We start from the raw sequence: 20,766 nt of genomic DNA, 5'->3' as shown, positions 1-20,766 counted from the left end.
CATCCTTTTTGAATTGCCACAAGGAGCAACCAAGAGGGTCTAGTCTTGTCAGGCTATGCTGTTGGTGGACTTGTTAGTTTTTGCGCCAGCACTGGCCGAGGCTCTGTGCATCCTAAAAATGTCTCTCCGTAACAAGCGGCCGGTTAGCTCAGTTGGTTAGAGCGTGGTGCTAATAACACCAGTTGTATATTTATCCTCTGCTTTGGCTTCAAGGAAACTTCCCACAGCTTTTTTTGTGGGCATCAATTGTGTGTGCCTACTGCTCCTCTGAAAGTTAGTCATGTCATTCATTTTACATCCGACATTGTGACATCAGTGTTACATGAAAGTTGCTTGTCATTGTTACATGACAGTAGGTTGTTGTTAGACAAAGCTGCATGAAGTGTGAACTGGAACGTTCTTGGATCCACAAAAGAAAAGTGTTTTTTGGAGAATGTGGGCATCGATCCCACTACCTCTCGCATGCTAAGCAAGCACTCTACCATTTGAGCTAATTCCCCATCCTTTTTGAATTACCACAAGGAGCAACCAAGAGGGTCTAGTCTTGTCAGGCTATGCTGTTGGTGGACTTGTTAGTTTTTGCGCCAGCACTGGCCGAGGCTCTGTGCATCCTAACAATTTCTCTCCGTAACAAGCGGCCGGTTAGCTCAGTTGGTTAGAGCGTGGTGCTAATAACACCAGTTGTATATTTATCCTCTGCTTTGGCTTCAAGGAAACTTCCCACAGCTTTGTTTGTGGGCATCAATTGTGTGTGCCTACTGCTCCTCTGAAAGTTAGTCATGTCATTCATTTTACATCCGACATTGTGACATCAGTGTTACATGAAAGTTGCTTGTCATTGTTACATGACAGTAGGTTGTTGTTAGACAAAGCTGCATGAAGTGTGAACTGGAACGTTCTTGGATCCACAAAAGAAAAGTGTTTTTTGGAGAATGTGGGCATCGATCCCACTACCTCTCGCATGCTAAGCAAGCACTCTACCATTTGAGCTAAATCCCAATCCTTTTTGAATTGCCACAAGGAGCAACCAAGAGGGTCTAGTCTTATCAGGCTATGCTGTTGGTGGACTTGTTAGTTTTTGCGCTAGCACTGGCCGAGGCTCTGTGCATCCTAAAAATTTCTCTCCGTAGCAAGCGGCCGGTTAGCTCAGTTGGTTAGAACGTGGTGCTAATAACGCCAAGGTCGTGGGTTCGATCCCCGTACTGGCCATGAGGTACATTTTGAGTGTCAAATCGTGAGTCACTTGCATGTGTATGGTCAAGTGTGCCACATAATTAATATTAGTGACTTGCCCGAAATAGCTCAGTTGGGCGAGCGTTAGACTGAAGATCTAAAGGTCCCTGGTTCGATCCCGGGTTTCGGCATAAGTTGTTGTTCTATATTTATCCTCTGCTTTGGCTTCAAGGAAACTTCCCACAGCTTTGTTTGTGGGCATCAATTGTGTGTGCCTACTGCTCCTCTGAAAGTTAGTCATGTCATTCTTTTTACATCCGATATTGTGACATCAGTGTTACATGAAAGTTGCTTGTCATTGTTACATGACAGTAGGTTGTTGGTAGACAAAGCTGCATGAAGTGTGAACTGGAACGTTCTTGGATCCACAAAAGAAAAGTGTTTTTTGGAGAATGTGGGCATCGAACCCACTACCTCTCGCATGCTAAGCAAGCACTCTACCATTTGAGCTAAATCCCCATCCATTTTGAATTGCCACAAGGAGCAACCAAGAGGGTCTAGTCTTGTCAGGCTATGCTGTTGGTGGACTTGTTAGTTTTTGCGCCAGCACTGGCCGAGGCTCTGTGCATCCTAAAAATTTCTCTCCGTAACAAGCGGCCGGTTAGCTCAGTTGGTTAGAGCGTGGTGCTAATAACACCAGTTGTATATTTATCCTCTGCTTTGGCTTCAAGGAAACTTCCCACATCTTTGTTTGTGGGCATCAATTGTGTGTGCCTACTGCTCCTCTGAAAGTTAGTCATGTCATTCATTTTACATCCGACATTGTGACATCAGTGTTACATGAAAGTTGCTTGTCATTGTTACATGACAGTAGGTTGTTGTTAGACAAAGCTGCATGAAGTGTGAACTGGAACGTTCTTGGATCCACAAAAGAAAAGTGTTACATGAAAGTTGCTTGTCATTGTTACATGACAGTAGTTTGTTGTTAGACAAAGCTGCATGAAGTGTGAACTGGAACGTTCTTGGATCCACAAAAGAAGAGTGTTTTTTGGAGAATGTGGGCATCGATCCCACTACCTCTCGCATGCTAAGCAAGCACTCTACCATTTGAGCTAATTCCCCATCCTTTTTGAATTGCCACAAGGAGCAACCAAGAGGGTCTAGTCTTGTCAGGCTATGCTGTTGGTGGACTTGTTAGTTTTTGCGCCAGCACTGGCCGAGGCTCTGTGCATCCTAAAAATTTCTCTCCGTAACAAGCGGCCGGTTAGCTCAGTTGGTTAGAGCGTGGTGCTAATAACACCAGTTGTATATTTATCCTCTGCTTTGGCTTCAAGGAAACTTCCCACAGCTTTGTTTGTGGGCATCAATTGTGTGTGCCTACTGCTCCTCTGAAAGTTAGTCATGTCATTCATTTTACATCCGACATTGTGACATCAGTGTTACATGAAAGTTGCTTGTCATTGTTACATGACAGTAGGTTGTTGTTAGACAAAGCTGCATGAAGTTTGAACTGGAACGTTCTTGGATCCACAAAAGAAAAGTGTTTTTTGGAGAATGTGGGCATCGATCCCACTACCTCTCGCATGCTAAGCAAGCACTCTACCATTTGAGCTAATTCCCCATCCTTTTTGAATTGCCACAAGGAGCAACCAAGAGGGTCTAGTCTTATCAGGCTATGCTGTTGGTGGACTTGTTAGTTTTTGCGCTAGCACTGGCCGAGGCTCTGTGCATCCTAAAAATTTCTCTCCGTAGCAAGCGGCCGGTTAGCTCAGTTGGTTAGAACGTGGTGCTAATAATGCCAAGGTCGTGGGTTCGATCCCCGTACTGGCCATGAGGTACATTTTGAGGGTCAAAATCGTGAGTCACTTGCATGTGTATGGTCAAGTGTGCCACATAATTAATATTAGTGACTTGCCGAAATAGCTCAGTTGGGAGAGGGTTAGACTGAAGATCTAAAGGTCCCTGGTTCGATCCCGGGTTTAGGCATAAGTTGTTGTTCTATATTTATCCTCTGCTTTGGCTTCAAGGAAACTTCCCACAGCTTTGTTTGTGGGCATCAATTGTGTGTCCCTACTGCTCCTCTGAAAGTTAGTCATGTCATTAATTTTACATCCGACATTGTGACATCAGTGTTACATGAAAGTTGCTTGTCATTGTTACATGACAGTAGGTTGTTGTTAGACAAAGCTGCATGAAGTGTGAACTGGAACGTTCTTGGATCCACAAAAGAAAAGTGTTTTTTGGAGAATGTGGGCATCGATCCCACTACCTCTCGCATGCTAAGCAAGCACTCTACCATTTGAGCTAATTCCCCATCCTTTTTGAACTGCCACAAGGAGCAACCAAGAGGGTCTAGTCTTGTCAGGCTATGCTGTTGGTGGACTTGTTAGTTTTTGCGCCAGCACTGGCCGAGGCTCTGTGCATCCTAAAAATTTCTCTCCGTAACAAGCGGCCGGTTAGCTCAGTTGGTTAGAGCGTGGTGCTAATAACACCAGTTGTATAATTATCCTCTGCTTTGGCTTCAAGGAAACTTCCCACATCTTTGTTTGTGGGCATCAATTGTGTGTGCCTACTGCTCCTCTGAAAGTTAGTCATGTCATTCATTTTACATCCGACATTGTGACATCAGTGTTACATGAAAGTTGCTTGTCATTGTTACATGACAGTAGGTTGTCGTTAGACAAAGCTGCATGAAGTGTGAACTGGAACGTTCTTTGATCCACAAAAGAAAAGTGTTACATGAAAGTTGCTTGTCATTGTTACATGACAGTAGGTTGTTGTTAGACAAAGCTGCATGAAGTGTGAACTGGAACGTTCTTGGATCCACAAAAGAAAAGTGTTTTTTGGAGAATGTGGGCATCGATCCCACTACCTCTCGCATGCTAAGCAAACACTCTACCATTTGAGCTAATTCCCCATCTTTTTTGAATTGCCACAAGGAGCAACCAAGAGGGTCTAGTCTTGTCAGGCTATGCTGTTGGTGGACTTGTTAGTTTTTGCGCCAGCACTGGCCGAGGCTCTGTGCATCCTAAAAATTTCTCTCCGTAACAAGCGGCCGGTTAGCTCAGTTGGTTAGAGCGTGGTGCTAATAACACCAGTTGTATATTTATCCTCTGCTTTGGCTTCAAGGAAACTTCCCACATCTTTGTTTGTGGGCATCAATTGTGTGTGCCTACTGCTCCTCTGAAAGTTAGTCATGTCATTCATTTTACATCCGACATTGTGACATCAGTGTTACATGAAAGTTGCTTGTCATTGTTACATGACAGTAGGTTGTTGTTAGACAAAGCTGCATGAAGTGTGAACTGGAACGTTCTTGGATCCACAAAAGAAAAGTGTTACATGAAAGTTGCTTGTCATTGTTACATGACAGTAGTTTGTTGTTAGACAAAGCTGCATGAAGTGTGAACTGGAACGTTCTTGGATCCACAAAAGAAAAGTGTTTTTTGGAGAATGTGGGCATCGATCCCACTACCTCTCGCATGCTAAGCAAGCACTCTACCATTTGAGCTAATTCCCCATCCTTTTTGAATTGCCACAAGGAGCAACCAAGAGGGTCTAGTCTTGTCAGGCTATGCTGTTGGTGGACTTGTTAGTTTTTGCGCCAGCACTGGCCGAGGCTCTGTGCATCCTAAAAATTTCTCTCCGTAACAAGCGGCCGGTTAGCTCAGTTGGTTAGAGCGTGGTGCTAATAACACCAGTTGTATATTTATCCTCTGCTTTGGCTTCAAGGAAACTTCCCACAGCTTTGTTTGTGGGCATCAATTGTGTGTGCCTACTGCTCCTCTGAAAGTTAGTCATGTCATTCATTTTACATCCGACATTGTGACATCAGTGTTACATGAAAGTTGCTTGTCATTGTTACATGACAGTAGGTTGTTGTTAGACAAAGCTGCATGAAGTGTGAACTGGAACGTTCTTGGATCCACAAAAGAAAAGTGTTTTTTGGAGAATGTGGGCATCGATCCCACTACCTCTCGCATGCTAAGCAAGCACTCTACCATTTGAGCTAATTCCCCATCCTTTTTGAATTGCCACAAGGAGCAACCAAGAGGGTCTAGTCTTATCAGGCTATGCTGTTGGTGGACTTGTTAGTTTTTGCGCTAGCACTGGCCGAGGCTCTGTGCATCCTAAAAATTTCTCTCCGTAGCAAGCGGCCGGTTAGCTCAGTTGGTTAGAACGTGGTGCTAATAATGCCAAGGTCGTGGGTTCGATCCCCGTACTGGCCATGAGGTACATTTTGAGGGTCAAAATCGTGAGTCACTTGCATGTGTATGGTCAAGTGTGCCACATAATTAATATTAGTGACTTGCCGAAATAGCTCAGTTGGGAGAGGGTTAGACTGAAGATCTAAAGGTCCCTGGTTCGATCCCGGGTTTAGGCATAAGTTGTTGTTCTATATTTATCCTCTGCTTTGGCTTCAAGGAAACTTCCCACAGCTTTGTTTGTGGGCATCAATTGTGTGTCCCTACTGCTCCTCTGAAAGTTAGTCATGTCATTAATTTTACATCCGACATTGTGACATCAGTGTTACATGAAAGTTGCTTGTCATTGTTACATGACAGTAGGTTGTTGTTAGACAAAGCTGCATGAAGTGTGAACTGGAACGTTCTTGGATCCACAAAAGAAAAGTGTTTTTTGGAGAATGTGGGCATCGATCCCACTACCTCTCGCATGCTAAGCAAGCACTCTACCATTTGAGCTAATTCCCCATCCTTTTTGAACTGCCACAAGGAGCAACCAAGAGGGTCTAGTCTTGTCAGGCTATGCTGTTGGTGGACTTGTTAGTTTTTGCGCCAGCACTGGCCGAGGCTCTGTGCATCCTAAAAATTTCTCTCCGTAACAAGCGGCCGGTTAGCTCAGTTGGTTAGAGCGTGGTGCTAATAACACCAGTTGTATAATTATCCTCTGCTTTGGCTTCAAGGAAACTTCCCACATCTTTGTTTGTGGGCATCAATTGTGTGTGCCTACTGCTCCTCTGAAAGTTAGTCATGTCATTCATTTTACATCCGACATTGTGACATCAGTGTTACATGAAAGTTGCTTGTCATTGTTACATGACAGTAGGTTGTCGTTAGACAAAGCTGCATGAAGTGTGAACTGGAACGTTCTTTGATCCACAAAAGAAAAGTGTTACATGAAAGTTGCTTGTCATTGTTACATGACAGTAGGTTGTTGTTAGACAAAGCTGCATGAAGTGTGAACTGGAACGTTCTTGGATCCACAAAAGAAAAGTGTTTTTTGGAGAATGTGGGCATCGATCCCACTACCTCTCGCATGCTAAGCAAGCACTCTACCATTTGAGCTAATTCCCCATCGTTTTTGAATTGCCACAAGGAGCAACCAAGAGGGTCTAGTCTTGTCAGGCTATGCTGTTGGTGGACTTGTTAGTTTTTGCGCCAGCACTGGCCGAGGCTATGTGCATCCTAAAAATTTCTCTCCGTAACAAGCGGCCGGTTAGCTCAGTTGGTTAGAGCGTGGTGCTAATAACACCAGTTGTATATTTATCCTCTGCTTTGGCTTCAAGGAAACTTCCCACATCTTTGTTTGTGGGCATCAATTGTGTGTGCCTACTGCTCCTCTGAAAGTTAGTCATGTCATTCATTTTACATCCGACATTGTGACATCAGTGTTACATGAAAGTTGCTTGTCATTGTTACATGACAGTAGGTTGTTGTTAGACAAAGCTGCATGAAGTGTGAACTGGAACGTTCTTGGATCCACAAAAGAAAAGTGTTACATGAAAGTTGCTTGTCATTGTTACATGACAGTAGGTTGTTGTTAGACAAAGCTGCATGAAGTGTGAACTGGAACGTTCTTGGATCCACAAAAGAAAAGTGTTTTTTGGAGAATGTGGGCTTCGATCCCACTACCTCTCGCATGCTAAGCAAGCACTCTACCATTTGAGCTAATTCCCCATCCTTTTTGAATTGCCACAAGGAGCAACCAAGAGGGTCTAGTCTTGTCAGGCTATGCTGTTGGTGGACTTGTTAGTTTTTGCGCCAGCACTGGCCGAGGCTCTGTGCATCCTAAAAATTTCTCTCCGTAACAAGCGGCCGGTTAGCTCAGTTGGTTAGAGCGTGGTGCTAATAACACCAGTTGTATATTTATCCTCTGCTTTGGCTTCAAGGAAACTTCCCACAGCTTTGTTTGTGGGCATCAATTGTGTGTGCCTACTGCTCCTCTGAAAGTTAGTCATGTCATTCATTTTACATCCGACATTGTGACATCAGTGTTACATGAAAGTTGCTTGTCATTGTTACATGACAGTAGGTTGTTGTTAGACAAAGCTGCATGAAGTGTGAACTGGAACGTTCTTGGATCCACAAAAGAAAAGTGTTTTTTGGAGAATGTGGGCATCGATCCCACTACCTCTCGCATGCTAAGCAAGCACTCTACCATTTGAGCTAATTCCCCATCCTTTTTGAATTGCCACAAGGAGCAACCAAGAGGGTCTAGTCTTATCAGGCTATGCTGTTGGTGGACTTGTTAGTTTTTGCGCTAGCACTGGCCGAGGCTCTGTGCATCCTAAAAATTTCTCTCCGTAGCAAGCGGCCGGTTAGCTCAGTTGGTTAGAACGTGGTGCTAATAACGCCAAGGTCGTGGTTTCGATCCCCGTACTGGCCCTGAGGTACATTTTGACGGTCAAAATCGTGAGTCACTTGCATGTGTATGGTCAAGTGTGCCACATAATTAATATTAGTGACTTGCCGAAATAGCTCAGTTGGGAGAGGGTTAGACTGAAGATCTAAAGGTCCCTGGTTAGATCCTGGGTTTCGGCATAAGTTGTTGTTCTATATTTATCCTCTGCTTTGGCTTCAAGGAAACTTCCCACAGCTTTGTTTGTGGGCATCAATTGTGTGTCCCTACTGCTCCTCTGAAAGTTAGTCATGTCATTAATTTTACATCCGACATTGTGACATCAGTGTTACATGAACGTTGCTTGTCATTGTTACATGACAGTAGGTTGTTGTTAGACAAAGCTGCATGAAGTGTGAACTGGAACGTTCTTGGATCCACAAAAGAAAAGTGTTTTTTGGAGAATGTGGGCATCGATCCCACTACCTCTCGCATGCTAAGCAAGCACTCTACCATTTGAGCTAATTCCCCATCCTTTTTGAATTGCCACAAGGAGCAACCAAGAGGGTCTAGTCTTGTCAGGCTATGCTGTTGGTGGACTTGTTAGTTTTTGCGCCAGCACTGGCCGAGGCTCTGTGCATCCTAAAAATTTCTCTCCGTAACAAGCGGCCGGTTAGCTCAGTTGGTTAGAGCGTGGTGCTAATAACACCAGTTGTATATTTATCCTCTGCTTTGGCTTCAAGGAAACTTCCCACATCTTTGTTTGTGGGCATCAATTGTGTGTGCCTACTGCTCCTCTGAAAGTTAGTCATGTCATTCATTTTACATCCGACATTGTGACATCAGTGTTACATGAAAGTTGCTTGTCATTGTTACATGACAGTAGGTTGTTGTTAGACAAAGCTGCATAAAGTGTGAACTGGAACGTTCTTGGATCCACAAAAGAAAAGTGTTTTTTGGAGAATGTGGGCATCGATCCCACTACCTCTCGCATGCTAAGCAAGCACTCTACCATTTGAGCTAATTCCCCATCCTTTTTGAATTGCCACAAGGAGCAACCAAGAGGGTCTAGTCTTGTCAGGCTATGCTGTTGGTGGACTTGTTAGTTTTTGCGCCAGCACTGGCCGAGGCTCTGTGCATCCTAAAAATTTCTCTCCGTAACAAGCGGCCGGTTAGCTCAGTTGGTTAGAGCGTGGTGCTAATAACACCAGTTGTATATTTATCCTCTGCTTTGGCTTCAAGGAAACTTCCCACATCTTTGTTTGTGGGCATCAATTGTGTGTGCCTACTGCTCCTCTGAAAGTTAGTCATGTCATTCATTTTACATCCGACATTGTGACATCAGTGTTACATGAAAGTTGCTTGTCATTGTTACATGACAGTAGGTTGTTGTTAGACAAAGCTGCATGAAGTGTGAACTGGAACGTTCTTGGATCCACAAAAGAAAAGTGTTTTTTGGAGAATGTGGGCATCGATCCCACTACCTCTCGCATGCTAAGCAAGCACTCTACCATTTGAGCTAATTCCCCATCTTTTTTGAAATGCCACAAGGAGCAACCAAGAGGGTCTAGTCTTGTCAGGCTATGCTGTTGGTGGACTTGTTAGTTTTTGCGCCAGCACTGGCCGAGGCTCTGTGCATCCTAAAAATTTCTCTCCGTAACAAGCGGCCGGTTAGCTCAGTTGGTTAGAGCGTGGTGCTAATAACACCAGTTGTATATTTATCCTCTGCTTTGGCTTCAAGGAAACTTCCCACAGCTTTGTTTGTGGGCATCAATTGTGTGTGCCTACTGCTCCTCTGAAAGTTAGTCATGTCATTCATTTTACATCCGACATTGTGACATCAGTGTTACATGAAAGTTGCTTGTCATTGTTACATGACAGTAGGTTGTTGTTAGACAAAGCTGCATGAAGTGTGAACTGGAACGTTCTTGGATCCACAAAAGAAAAGTGTTTTTTGGAGAATGTGGGCATCGATCCCACTACCTCTCGCATGCTAAGCAAGCACTCTACCATTTGAGCTAATTCCCCATCCTTTTTGAATTGCCACAAGGAGCAACCAAGAGGGTCTAGTCTTATCAGGCTATGCTGTTGGTGGACTTGTTAGTTTTTGCGCTAGCACTGGCCGAGGCTCTGTGCATCCTAAAAATTTCTCTCCGTAGCAAGCGGCCGGTTAGCTCAGTTGGTTAGAACGTGGTGCTAATAACGCCAAGGTCGTGGGTTCGATCCCCGTACTGGCCCTGAGGTACATTTTGACGGTCAAAATCGTGAGTCACTTGCATGTGTATGGTCAAGTGTGCCACATAATTAATATTAGTGACTTGCCGAAATAGCTCAGTTGGGAGAGGGTTAGACTGAAGATCTAAAGGTCCCTGGTTCGATCCTGGGTTTCGGCATAAGTTGTTGTTCTATATTTATCCTCTGCTTTGGCTTCAAGGAAACTTCCCACAGCTTTGTTTGTGGGCATCAATTGTGTGTCCCTACTGCTCCTCTGAAAGTTAGTCATGTCATTAATTTTACATCCGACATTGTGACATCAGTGTTACATGAAAGTAGCTTGTCATTGTTACATGACAGTAGGTTGTTGTTAGACAAAGCTGCATGAAGTGTGAACTGGAACGTTCTTGGATCCACAAAAGAAAAGTGTTTTTTGGAGAATGTGGGCATCGATCCCAATACCTCTCGCATGCTAAGCAAGCACTCTACCATTTGAGCTAATTCCCCATCCTTTTTGAATTGCCACAAGGAGCAACCAAGAGGGTCTAGTCTTGTCAGGCTATGCTGTTGGTGGACTTGTTAGTTTTTGCGCCAGCACTGGCCGAGGCTCTGTGCATCCTAAAAATTTCTCTCCGTAACAAGCGGCCGGTTAGCTCAGTTGGTTAGAGCGTGGTGCTAATAACACCAGTTGTATATTTATCCTCTGCTTTGGCTTCAAGGAAACTTCCCACATCTTTGTTTGTGGGCATCAATTGTGTGTGCCTACTGCTCCTCTGAAAGTTAGTCATGTCATTCATTTTACATCCGACATTGTGACATCAGTGTTACATGAAAGTTGCTTGTCATTGTTACATGACAGTAGGTTGTTGTTAGACAAAGCTGCATGAAGTGTGAACTGGAACGTTCTTGGATCCACAAAAGAAAAGTGTTTTTTGGAGAATGTGGGCATCGATCCCACTACCTCTCGCATGCTAAGCAAGCACTCTACCATTTGAGCTAATTCCCCATCCTTTTTGAAATGCCACAAGGAGCAACCAAGAGGGTCTAGTCTTGTCAGGCTATGCTGTTGGTGGACTTGTTAGTTTTTGCGCCAGCACTGGCCGAGGCTCTGTGCATCCTAAAAATTTCTCTCCATAACAAGCGGCCGGTTAGCTCAGTTGGTTAGAGCGTGGTGCTAATAACACCAGTTGTATATTTATCCTCTGCTTTGGCTTCAAGGAAACTTCCCACAGCTTTGTTTGTGGGCATCAATTGTGTGTGCCTACTGCTCCTCTGAAAGTTAGTCATGTCATTCATTTTACATCCGACATTGTGACATCAGTGTTACATGAAAGTTGCTTGTCATTGTTACATGACAGTAGGTTGTTGTTAGACAAAGCTGCATGAAGTGTGAACTGGAACGTTCTTGGATCCACAAAAGAAAAGTGTTTTTTGGAGAATGTGGGCATCGATCCCACTACCTCTAGCATGCTAAGCAAGCACTCTACCATTTGAGCTAATTCCCCATCCTTTTTGAATTGCCACAAGGAGCAACCAAGAGGGTCTAGTCTTGTCAGGCTATGCTGTTGGTGGACTTGTTAGTTTTTGCGCTAGCACTGGCCGAGGCTCTGTGTATCCTAAAAATTTCTCTCCGTAGCAAGTGGCCGGTTAGCTCAGTTGGTTAGAGCGTGGTGCTAATAACGCCAAGGTCGTGGGTTCGATCCCCGTACTGGCCATGAGGTACATTTTGAGGGTCAAAATCGTGAGTCACTTGCATGTGTATGGTCAAGTGTGCCACATAATTAATATTAGTGACTTGCCGAAATAGCTCAGTTGGGAGATGGTTAGACTGAAGATCTAAAGGTCCCTGGTTCGATCCCGGGTTTCGGCATAGGTTGTTGTTCTATATTTATCCTCTGCTTTGGCTTCAAGGAAACTTCCCACAGCTTTGTTTGTGGGCATCAATTGTGTGTGCCTACTGCTCCTCTGAAAGTTAGTCATGTCATTCTTTTACATCCGACATTGTGACATCAGTGTTACATGAAAGTTGCTTGTCATTGTTACATGACAGTAGGTTGTTGTTAGACAAAGCTGCATGAAGTGTGAACTGGAACGTTCTTGGATCCACAAAAAAAATTGTTATTTTGGCGAATGTGGGCATCGATCCCACTACCTCTCGCATGCTACGCAAGCACTCTACCATTTGAGCTAATTCCCCATTCTTTCTGATTTGGTTAAAGGAGCAACCAAAAGGGTCTAGTATTGTCAGGCTATGCTGTTGGTGGACTTGTTAGTTTTTGCGCCAGTACTGGCCGAGTCTCTGTGCATCCTAAAAATGGTGCTCCATAACAAGCGGCCGGTTAGCTCAGTTGGTTAGAGCGTGGTGCTAATAACGCGAAGGTCGTGGGTTCGATCCCCGTACTGGCCATGAGGTACATTTTGACGGTCAAAATCGTGAGTCACTTGCATGTGTATGGTGAAGTGTGCCACATAATTAACATTAGTGACTTGCCGAAATAGCTCAGTTGGGAGATCGTTAGACTGAAGATTTAAAGGGCCCTGGTTCGATCCTGGGTTTTGTTATAATTTGTTGTTCTATCTTTATCCTCTGCTTTGGCTTCAAGGAAACTTCCCACAGCTTTGTTTGTGGGCATCAATTGTGTGTGCCTACTGCTCCTCTGAATGTTAGTCATGTCATTCTTTTACATCCGACATTGTGACATCAGTGTTACATGAAAGTTGCTTGTCATTGTTACATGACAGTAGGTTGTTGTTAGACAAAGCTGCATGAAGTGTGAACTGGAACGTTCTTGGATCCACAAAAGAAAAGTGTTTTTTGGAGAATGTGGGCATCGATCCCACTACCTCTCGCATGCTAAGCAAGCACTCTACCATTTGAGCTAATTCCCCATCCTTTTTGAATTGCCACAAGGAGCAACCAAGAGGGTCTAGTCTTGTCAGGCTATGCTGTTGGTGGACTTGTTAGTTTTTGCGCCAGCACTGGCCGAGGCTCTGTGCATCCTAAAAATTTCTCTCCGTAACAAGCGGCCGGTTAGCTCAGTTGGTTAGAGCGTGGTGCTAATAACACCAGTTGTATATTTATCCTCTGCTTTGGCTTCAAGGAAACTTCCCACATCTTTGTTTGTGGGCATCAATTGTGTGTGCCTACTGCTCCTCTGAAAGTTAGTCATGTCATTCATTTTACATCCGACATTGTGACATCAGTGTTACATGAAAGTTGCTTGTCATTGTTACATGACAGTAGGTTGTTGTTAGACAAAGCTGCATGAAGTGTGAACTGGAACGTTCTTGGATCCACAAAAGAAAAGTGTTTTTTGGAGAATGTGGGCATCGATCCCACTACCTCTCGCATGCTAAGCAAGCACTCTACCATTTGAGCTAATTCCCCATCTTTTTTGAAATGCCACAAGGAGCAACCAAGAGGGTCTAGTCTTGTCAGGCTATGCTGTTGGTGGACTTGTTAGTTTTTGCGCCAGCACTGGCCGAGGCTCTGTGCATCCTAAAAATTTCTCTCCGTAACAAGCGGCCGGTTAGCTCAGTTGGTTAGAGCGTGGTGCTAATAACACCAGTTGTATATTTATCCTCTGCTTTGGCTTCAAGGAAACTTCCCACAGCTTTGTTTGTGGGCATCAATTGTGTGTGCCTACTGCTCCTCTGAAAGTTAGTCATGTCATTCATTTTACATCCGACATTGTGATATCAGTGTTACATGAAAGTTGCTTGTCATTGTTACATGACAGTAGGTTGTTGTTAGACAAAGCTGCATGAAGTGTGAACTGGAACGTTCTTGGATCCACAAAAGAAAAGTGTTTTTTGGAGAATGTGGGCATCGATCCCACTACCTCTCTCATGCTAAGCAAGCACTCTACCATTTGAGCTAATTCCCCATCCTTTTTGAAATGCCACAAGGAGCAACCAAGAGGGTCTAGTCTTGTCAGGCTATGCTGTTGGTGGACTTGTTAGTTTTTGCGCCAGCACTGGCCGAGGCTCTGTGCATCCTAAAAATTTCTCTCCGTAACAAGCGGCCGGTTAGCTCAGTTGGTTAGAGCGTGGTGCTAATAACACCAGTTGTATATTTATCCTCTGCTTTGGCTTCAAGGAAACTTCCCACAGCTTTGTTTGTGGGCATCAATTGTGTGTGCCTACTGCTCCTCTGAAAGTTAGTCATGTCATTCATTTTACATCCGACATTGTGACATCAGTGTTACATGAAAGTTGCTTGTCATTGTTACATGACAGTAGGTTGTTGTTAGACAAAGCTGCATGAAGTGTGAACTGGAACGTTCTTGGATCCACAAAAGAAAAGTGTTTTTTGGAGAATGTGGGCATCGATCCCACTACCTCTCGCATGCTAAGCAAGCACTCTACCATTTGAGCTAATACCCCATCCTTTTTGAATTGCCACAAGGAGCAACCAAGAGGGTCTAGTCTTGTCAGGCTATGCTGTTGGTGGACTTGTTAGTTTTTGCGCTAGCACTGGCCGAGGCTCTGTGTATCCTAAAAATTTCTCTCCGTAGCAAGTGGCCGGTTAGCTCAGTTGGTTAGAGCGTGGTGCTAATAACGCCAAGGTCGTGGGTTCGATCCCCGTACTGGCCATGAGGTACATTTTGAGGGTCAAAATCGTGAGTCACTTGCATGTGTATGGTCAAGTGTGCCACATAATTAATATTAGTGACTTGCCGAAATAGCTCAGTTGGGAGAGGGTTAGACTGAAGATCTAAAGGTCCCTGGTTCGATCCCGGGTTTCGGCATAGGTTGTTGTTCTATATTTATCCTCTGCTTTGGCTTCAAGGAAACTTCCCACAGCTTTGTTTGTGGGCATCAATTGTGTGTGCCTACTGCTCCTCTGAAAGTTAGTCATGTCATTCTTTTACATCCGACATTGTGACATCAGTGTTACATGAAAGTTGCTTGTCATTGTTACATGACAGTAGGTTGTTGTTAGACAAAGCTGCATGAAGTGTGAACTGGAACGTTCTTGGATCCACAAAAAAAATTGTTATTTTGGCGAATGTGGGCATCGATCCCACTACCTCTCGCATGCTACGCAAGCACTCTACCATTTGAGCTAATTCCCCATTCTTTCTGATTTGGTTAAAGGAGCAACCAAAAGGGTCTAGTATTGTCAGGCTATGCTGTTGGTGGACTTGTTAGTTTTTGCGCCAGTACTGGCCGAGTCTCTGTGCATCCTAAAAATGTCGCTCCATAACAGGCGGCCGGTTAGCTCAGTTGGTTAGAGCGTGGTGCTAATAACGCCAAGGTCGTGGGTTCGATCCCCGTACTGGCCATGAGGTACATTTTGACGGTCAAAATCGTGAGTCACTTGCATGTGTATGGTGAAGTGTGCCACATAATTAATATTAGTGACTTGCCGAAATAGCTCAGTTGGGAGATCGTTAGACTGAAGATTTAAAGGGCCCTGGTTCGATCCTGGGTTTTGTTATAATTTGTTGTTCTATCTTTATCCTCTGCTTTGGCTTCAAGGAAACTTCCCACAGCTTTGTTTGTGGGCATCAATTGTGTGTGCCTACTGCTCCTCTGAATGTTAGTCATGTCATTCTTTTACATCCGACATTGTGACATCAGTGTTACATGAAAGTTGCTTGTCATTGTTACATGACAGTAGGTTGTTGTTAGACAAAGCTGCATGAAGTGTGAACTGGAACGTTCTTGGATCCACAAAAAAATCATTTATTTTGGAGAATGTGGGCATCGATCCCACTACCTCTCGCATGCTAAGCAAGCACTCTACCATTTGAGCTAATTCCCCATCCTTGTTGATTTGCCACAAGGAGCAACCAAGAGGGTCTAGTCTTGTCAGGCTATGCTGTTGGTGGACTTGTTAGTTTTTGCGCCAGCACTGGCCGAGGCTCTGTGCATCCTAAAAATGTCGCTCCGTAGCAAGCGGCCGGTTAGCTCAGTTGGTTAGAGCGTGGTGCTAATAACGGCAGTTGTATCTTTATCCTCTGCTTTGGCTTCAAGGAAAGTTCCCACAGCTTTGTTTGTGGGCATCAATTGTGTGTGCCTACTGCTCCTCTGAAAGTTTGTCATGTCATTCTTTTACATCCGACATTGTGACATCAGTGTTACATGAAAGTTGCTTGTCATTGTTACATGACAGTAGGTTGTTGTTAGACAAAGCTGCATGAAGTGTGAACTGGAACGTTCTTGGATCCACAAAAGAAAAGTGTTTTTTGGAGAATGTGGGCATCGATCCCACTACCTCTCGCATGCTAAGCAAGCACTCTACCATTTGAGCTAATACCCCATCCTTTTTGATTTCCCACAAGGAGCAACCAAGAGGGTCTAGTCTTGTCAGGCTATGCTGTTGGTGGACTTGTTAGTTTTTGCGCCAGCACTGGCCGAGGCTCTGTGCATCCTAAAAATGTCGCTCCGTAGCAAGCGGCCGGTTAGCTCAGTTGGTTAGAGTGTGGTGCTAATAACGCCAGTTGTATCTTTATCCTCTGCTTTGGCTTCAAGGAAACTTCCCACAGCTTTGTTTTTGGGCATCAATTGTGTGTGCCTACTGCTCCTCTGAAAGTTAGTCATGTCATTCTTTTACATCCGACATTGTGACATCAGTGTTACATGAAAGTTGCTTGTCATTGTTACATGACAGTAGGTTGTTGTTAGACAAAGCTGCATGAAGTGTGAACTGGAACGTTCTTGGATCCACAAAAGAAAATTGTTTTTTGGAGAATGTGGGCATCGATCCCACTACCTCTCTCATGCTAAGCAAGCACTCTACCATTTGAGCTAATTAGCCATGCTTGTTGATTTGCCACAAGGAGCAACCAAGAGGGTCTAGTCTTGTCAGGCTATGCTGTTGGTGGACTTGTTAGTTTTTGCGCCAGCACTGGCCGAGGCTCTGTGCATCCTAAAAATGTCGCTCCGTAGCAAACGGCCGGTTAGCTCAGTTGGTTAGAGCGTGGTGCTAATAACGCCAGTTGTATCTTTATCCTCTGCTTTGGCTTCAAGGAAACTTCCCACAGCTTTGTTTGTGGGCATCAATTGTGTGTGCCTACTGCTCCTCTGAAAGTTAGTCATGTCATTCTTTTTCATCCGACATTGTGACATCAGTGTTACATGAAAGTTGCTTGTCATTGTTACATGACAGTAGGTTGTTGTTAGACAAAGCTGCATGAAGTGTGAACTGGAACGTTCTTGGATCCACAAAAGAAAAGTGTTTTTTGGAGAATGTGGGCATCGATCCCACTACCTCTCGCATGCTAAGCAAGCACTCTAACATTTGAGCTAATTCCCCATCCTTTTTGAATTGCCACAAGGAGCAACCAAGAGGGTCTAGTCTTGTCAGGCTATGCTGTTGGTGGACTTGTTAGTTTTTGCGCTAGCACTGGCCGAGGCTCTGTGTATCCTAAAAATTTCTCTCCGTAGCAAGCGGCCGGTTAGCTCAGTTGGTTAGAGCGTGGTGCTAATAACGCCAAGGTCGTGGGTTCGATCCCCGTACTGGCCATGAGGTACATTTTGAGGGTCAAAATCGTGAGTCACTTGCATGTGTATGGTGAAGTGTGCCACATAATTAATATTAGTGACTTGCCGAAATAGCTCAGTTGGGAGATCGTTAGACTGAAGATTTAAAGGTCCCTGGTTCGATCCTGGGTTTTGTTATAATTTGTTGTTCTATCTTTATCCTCTGCTTTGGCTTCAAGGAAACTTCCCACAGCTTTGTTTGTGGGCATCAATTGTGTGTGCCTACTGCTCCTCTGAATGTTAGTCATGTCATTCTTTTACATCCGACATTGTGACATCAGTGTTACATGAAAGTTGCTTGTCATTGTTACATGACAGTAGGTTGTTGTTAGACAAAGCTGCATGAAGTGTGAACTGGAACGTTCTTGGATCCACAAAAAAATCATTTATTTTGGAGAATGTGGGCATCGATCCCACTACCTCTCGCATGCTAAGCAAGCACTCTACCATTTGAGCTAATTCCCCATCCTTGTTGATTTGCCACAAGGAGCAACCAAGAGGGTCTAGTCTTGTCAGGCTATGCTGTTGGTGGACTTGTTAGTTTTTGCGCCAGCACTGGCCGAGGCTCTGTGCATCCTAAAAATGTCGCTCCGTAGCAAGCGGCCGGTTAGCTCAGTTGGTTAGAGCGTGGTGCTAATAACGGCAGTTGTATCTTTATCCTCTGCTTTGGCTTCAAGGAAACTTCCCACAGCTTTGTTTGTGGGCATCAATTGTGTGTGCCTACTGCTCCTCTGAAAGTTAGTCATGTCATTCTTTTACATCCGACATTGTGACATCAGTGTTACATGAAAGTTGCTTGTCATTGTTACATGACAGTAGGTTGTTGTTAGACAAAGCTGCATGAAGTGTGAACTGGAACGTTCTTGGATCCACAAAAAAAATTGTTATTTTGGCGAATGTGGGCATCGATCCCACTACCTCTCGCATGCTAAGCAAGCACTCTACCATTTGAGCTAATTCCCCATTCTTGCTGATTTGGTTAAAGGAGCAACCAAAAGGGTCTAGTATTGTCAGGCTATGCTGTTGGTGGACTTGTTAGTTTTTGCGCCAGTACTGGCCGAGTCTCTGTGCATCCTAAAAATGTCGCTCCATAACAAACGGCCGGTTAGCTCAGTTGGTTAGAGCGTGGTGCTAATAACGCCAAGGTCGTGGGTTCGATCCCCGTACTGGCCATGAGGTACATTTTGGGGGTCAAAATCGTGAGTCACTTGCATGTGTATGGTGAAGTGTGCCACATAATTAATATTAGTGACTTGCCGAAATAGCTCAGTTGGGAGATCGTTAGACTGAAGATTTAAAGGTCCCTGGTTCGATCCTGGGTTTTGTTATAATTTGTTGTTCTATCTTTATCCTCTGCTTTAGCTTCAAGGAAACTTCCCACAGCTTTGTTTGTGGGCATCAATTGTGTGTGCCTACTGCTCCTCTGAATGTTAGTCATGTCATTCTTTTACATCCGACATTGTGACATCAGTGTTACATGAAAGTTGCTTGTCATTGTTACATGACAGTAGGTTGTTGTTAGACAAAGCTGCATGAAGTGTGAACTGGAACGTTCTTGGATCCACAAAAAAATCATTTATTTTGGAGAATGTGGGCATCGATCCCACTACCTCTCGCATGCTAAGCAAGCACTCTACCATTTGAGCTAATTCCCCATCCTTGTTGATTTGCCACAAGGAGCAACCAAGAGGGTCTAGTCTTGTCAGGCTATGCTGTTGGTGGACTTGTTAGTTTTTGCGCCAGCACTGGCCGAGGCTCTGTGCATCCTAAAAATGTCGCTCCGTAGCAAGCGGCCGGTTAGCTCAGTTGGTTAGAGCGTGGTGCTAATAACGGCAGTTGTATCTTTATCCTCTGCTTTGGCTTCAAGGAAACTTCCCACAGCTTTGTTTGTGGGCATCAATTGTGTGTGCCTACTGCTCCTCTGAAAGTTTGTCATGTCATTCTTTTACATCCGACATTGTGACATCAGTGTTACATGAAAGTTGCTTGTCATTGTTACATGACAGTAGGTTGTTGTTAGACAAAGCTGCATGAAGTGTGAACTGGAACGTTCTTGGATCCACAAAAGAAAAGTGTTTTTTGGAGAATGTGGGCATCGATCCCACTACCTCTCGCATGCTAAGCAAGCACTCTACTATTTGAGCTAATTCCCCATCCTTGTTGATTTGCCACAAGGAGCAACCAAGAGGGTCTAGTCTTGTCAGGCTATGCTGTTGGTGGACTTGTTAGTTTTTGCGCCAGCACTGGCCGAGGCTCTGTGCATCCTAAAAATGTCGCTCCGTAGCAAGCGGCCGGTTAGCTCAGTTGGTTAGAGCGTGGTGCTAATAACGCCAGTTGTATCTTTATCCTCTGCTTTGGCTTCAAGGAAACTTCCCACAGCTTTGTTTGTGGGCATCAATTGTGTGTGCCTACTGCTCCTCTGAAAGTTAGTCATGTCATTCTTTTACATCCGACATTGTGACATCAGTGTTACATGAAAGTTGCTTGTCATTGTTACATGACAGTAGGTTGTTGTTAGACAAAGCTGCATGAAGTGTGAACTGGAACGTTCTTGGATCCACAAAAAAAATTGTTATTTTGGAGAATGTGGGCATCGATCCCACTACCTCTCGCATGCTAAGCAAGCACTCTACCATTTGAGCTAATTCCCCATCCTTGCTGATTTGGCAAAAGGAGCAACCAAAAGGGTCTAGTATTGTCAGGCTATGCTGTTGGTGGACTTGTTAGTTTTTGCGCCAGTACTGGCCGAGGCTCTGTGCATCCTAAAAATTTCGCTCCGTAACAAGCGGCCGGTTAGCTCAGTTGGTTAGAGCGTGGTGCTAATAACGCCAAGGTCGTGGGTTCGATCCCCGTACTGGCCATGAGGTACATTTTGAGGGTCAAAATCGTGAGTCACTTGCATGTGTATGGTGAAGTGTGCCACATAATTAATATTAGTGACTTGCCGAAATAGCTCAGTTGGGAGAGCGTTAGACTGAAGATTTAAAGGTCCCTGGTTCGATCCTGGGTTTTGTCATAAGTTGTTGTTCTATCTTTATCCTCTGCTTTAGCTTCAATGAAACTTCCCACAGCTTTGTTTGTGGGCATCAATTGTGTGTGCCTACTGCTCCTCTGAAAGTTAGTCATGTCATTCTTTTTCATCCGACATTGTGACATCAGTGTTACATGAAAGTTGCTTGTCATTGTTACATGACAGTAGGTTGTTGTTAGACAAAGCTGCATGAAGTGTGAACTGGAACGTTCCTATATCCACCAAAAAAAATTGTGCACTGGCCGAGCCTCTGTGCATCCGAAAATGTTTATCTGTAG

General features: G+C 44.4%; 14 non-coding genes across 14 annotated transcripts; all 14 read left to right on the top strand.

Annotated features, from left to right (window-relative positions):
• The first annotated feature begins 1,290 nt into the window (after positions 1 to 1,290).
• Positions 1,291 to 1,364, top strand: trnaf-gaa (transfer RNA phenylalanine (anticodon GAA)). Its single transcript has one exon. It is a non-coding gene; the product is annotated as a tRNA-Phe (tRNA).
• Positions 1,365 to 3,086: 1,722 nt separating this feature from the next.
• trnaf-gaa (transfer RNA phenylalanine (anticodon GAA)) lies at positions 3,087 to 3,159 on the top strand. The gene has a single exon. It is a non-coding gene; the product is annotated as a tRNA-Phe (tRNA).
• Positions 3,160 to 5,484: 2,325 nt separating this feature from the next.
• Positions 5,485 to 5,557, top strand: trnaf-gaa (transfer RNA phenylalanine (anticodon GAA)). Its single transcript has one exon. It is a non-coding gene; the product is annotated as a tRNA-Phe (tRNA).
• A 2,325-nt stretch (positions 5,558 to 7,882) lies between these two features.
• Positions 7,883 to 7,955, top strand: trnaf-gaa (transfer RNA phenylalanine (anticodon GAA)). The gene has a single exon. It is a non-coding gene; the product is annotated as a tRNA-Phe (tRNA).
• A 2,117-nt stretch (positions 7,956 to 10,072) lies between these two features.
• On the top strand, positions 10,073 to 10,145 carry trnaf-gaa (transfer RNA phenylalanine (anticodon GAA)). Its single transcript has one exon. It is a non-coding gene; the product is annotated as a tRNA-Phe (tRNA).
• A 1,462-nt stretch (positions 10,146 to 11,607) lies between these two features.
• Positions 11,608 to 11,681, top strand: trnai-aau (transfer RNA isoleucine (anticodon AAU)). The gene has a single exon. It is a non-coding gene; the product is annotated as a tRNA-Ile (tRNA).
• Positions 11,682 to 11,763: 82 nt separating this feature from the next.
• On the top strand, positions 11,764 to 11,836 carry trnaf-gaa (transfer RNA phenylalanine (anticodon GAA)). Its single transcript has one exon. It is a non-coding gene; the product is annotated as a tRNA-Phe (tRNA).
• Positions 11,837 to 14,488: 2,652 nt separating this feature from the next.
• trnai-aau (transfer RNA isoleucine (anticodon AAU)) lies at positions 14,489 to 14,562 on the top strand. The gene has a single exon. It is a non-coding gene; the product is annotated as a tRNA-Ile (tRNA).
• An 82-nt stretch (positions 14,563 to 14,644) lies between these two features.
• trnaf-gaa (transfer RNA phenylalanine (anticodon GAA)) lies at positions 14,645 to 14,717 on the top strand. The gene has a single exon. It is a non-coding gene; the product is annotated as a tRNA-Phe (tRNA).
• A 463-nt stretch (positions 14,718 to 15,180) lies between these two features.
• Positions 15,181 to 15,254, top strand: trnai-aau (transfer RNA isoleucine (anticodon AAU)). The gene has a single exon. It is a non-coding gene; the product is annotated as a tRNA-Ile (tRNA).
• Positions 15,255 to 17,366: 2,112 nt separating this feature from the next.
• On the top strand, positions 17,367 to 17,440 carry trnai-aau (transfer RNA isoleucine (anticodon AAU)). The gene has a single exon. It is a non-coding gene; the product is annotated as a tRNA-Ile (tRNA).
• A 1,116-nt stretch (positions 17,441 to 18,556) lies between these two features.
• On the top strand, positions 18,557 to 18,630 carry trnai-aau (transfer RNA isoleucine (anticodon AAU)). Its single transcript has one exon. It is a non-coding gene; the product is annotated as a tRNA-Ile (tRNA).
• Positions 18,631 to 20,244: 1,614 nt separating this feature from the next.
• On the top strand, positions 20,245 to 20,318 carry trnai-aau (transfer RNA isoleucine (anticodon AAU)). The gene has a single exon. It is a non-coding gene; the product is annotated as a tRNA-Ile (tRNA).
• An 82-nt stretch (positions 20,319 to 20,400) lies between these two features.
• Positions 20,401 to 20,473, top strand: trnaf-gaa (transfer RNA phenylalanine (anticodon GAA)). The gene has a single exon. It is a non-coding gene; the product is annotated as a tRNA-Phe (tRNA).
• Positions 20,474 to 20,766: the final 293 nt, after the last annotated feature.

Source organism: Salvelinus alpinus, chromosome 26, assembly GCF_045679555.1.
Source record: "Salvelinus alpinus chromosome 26, SLU_Salpinus.1, whole genome shotgun sequence".
In the NCBI taxonomy this organism is placed as follows: domain Eukaryota; kingdom Metazoa; phylum Chordata; class Actinopteri; order Salmoniformes; family Salmonidae; genus Salvelinus; species Salvelinus alpinus.
Note: the sequence above shows the minus strand (reverse complement) of the source record. Positions and strands in the feature narration are given on the sequence as shown.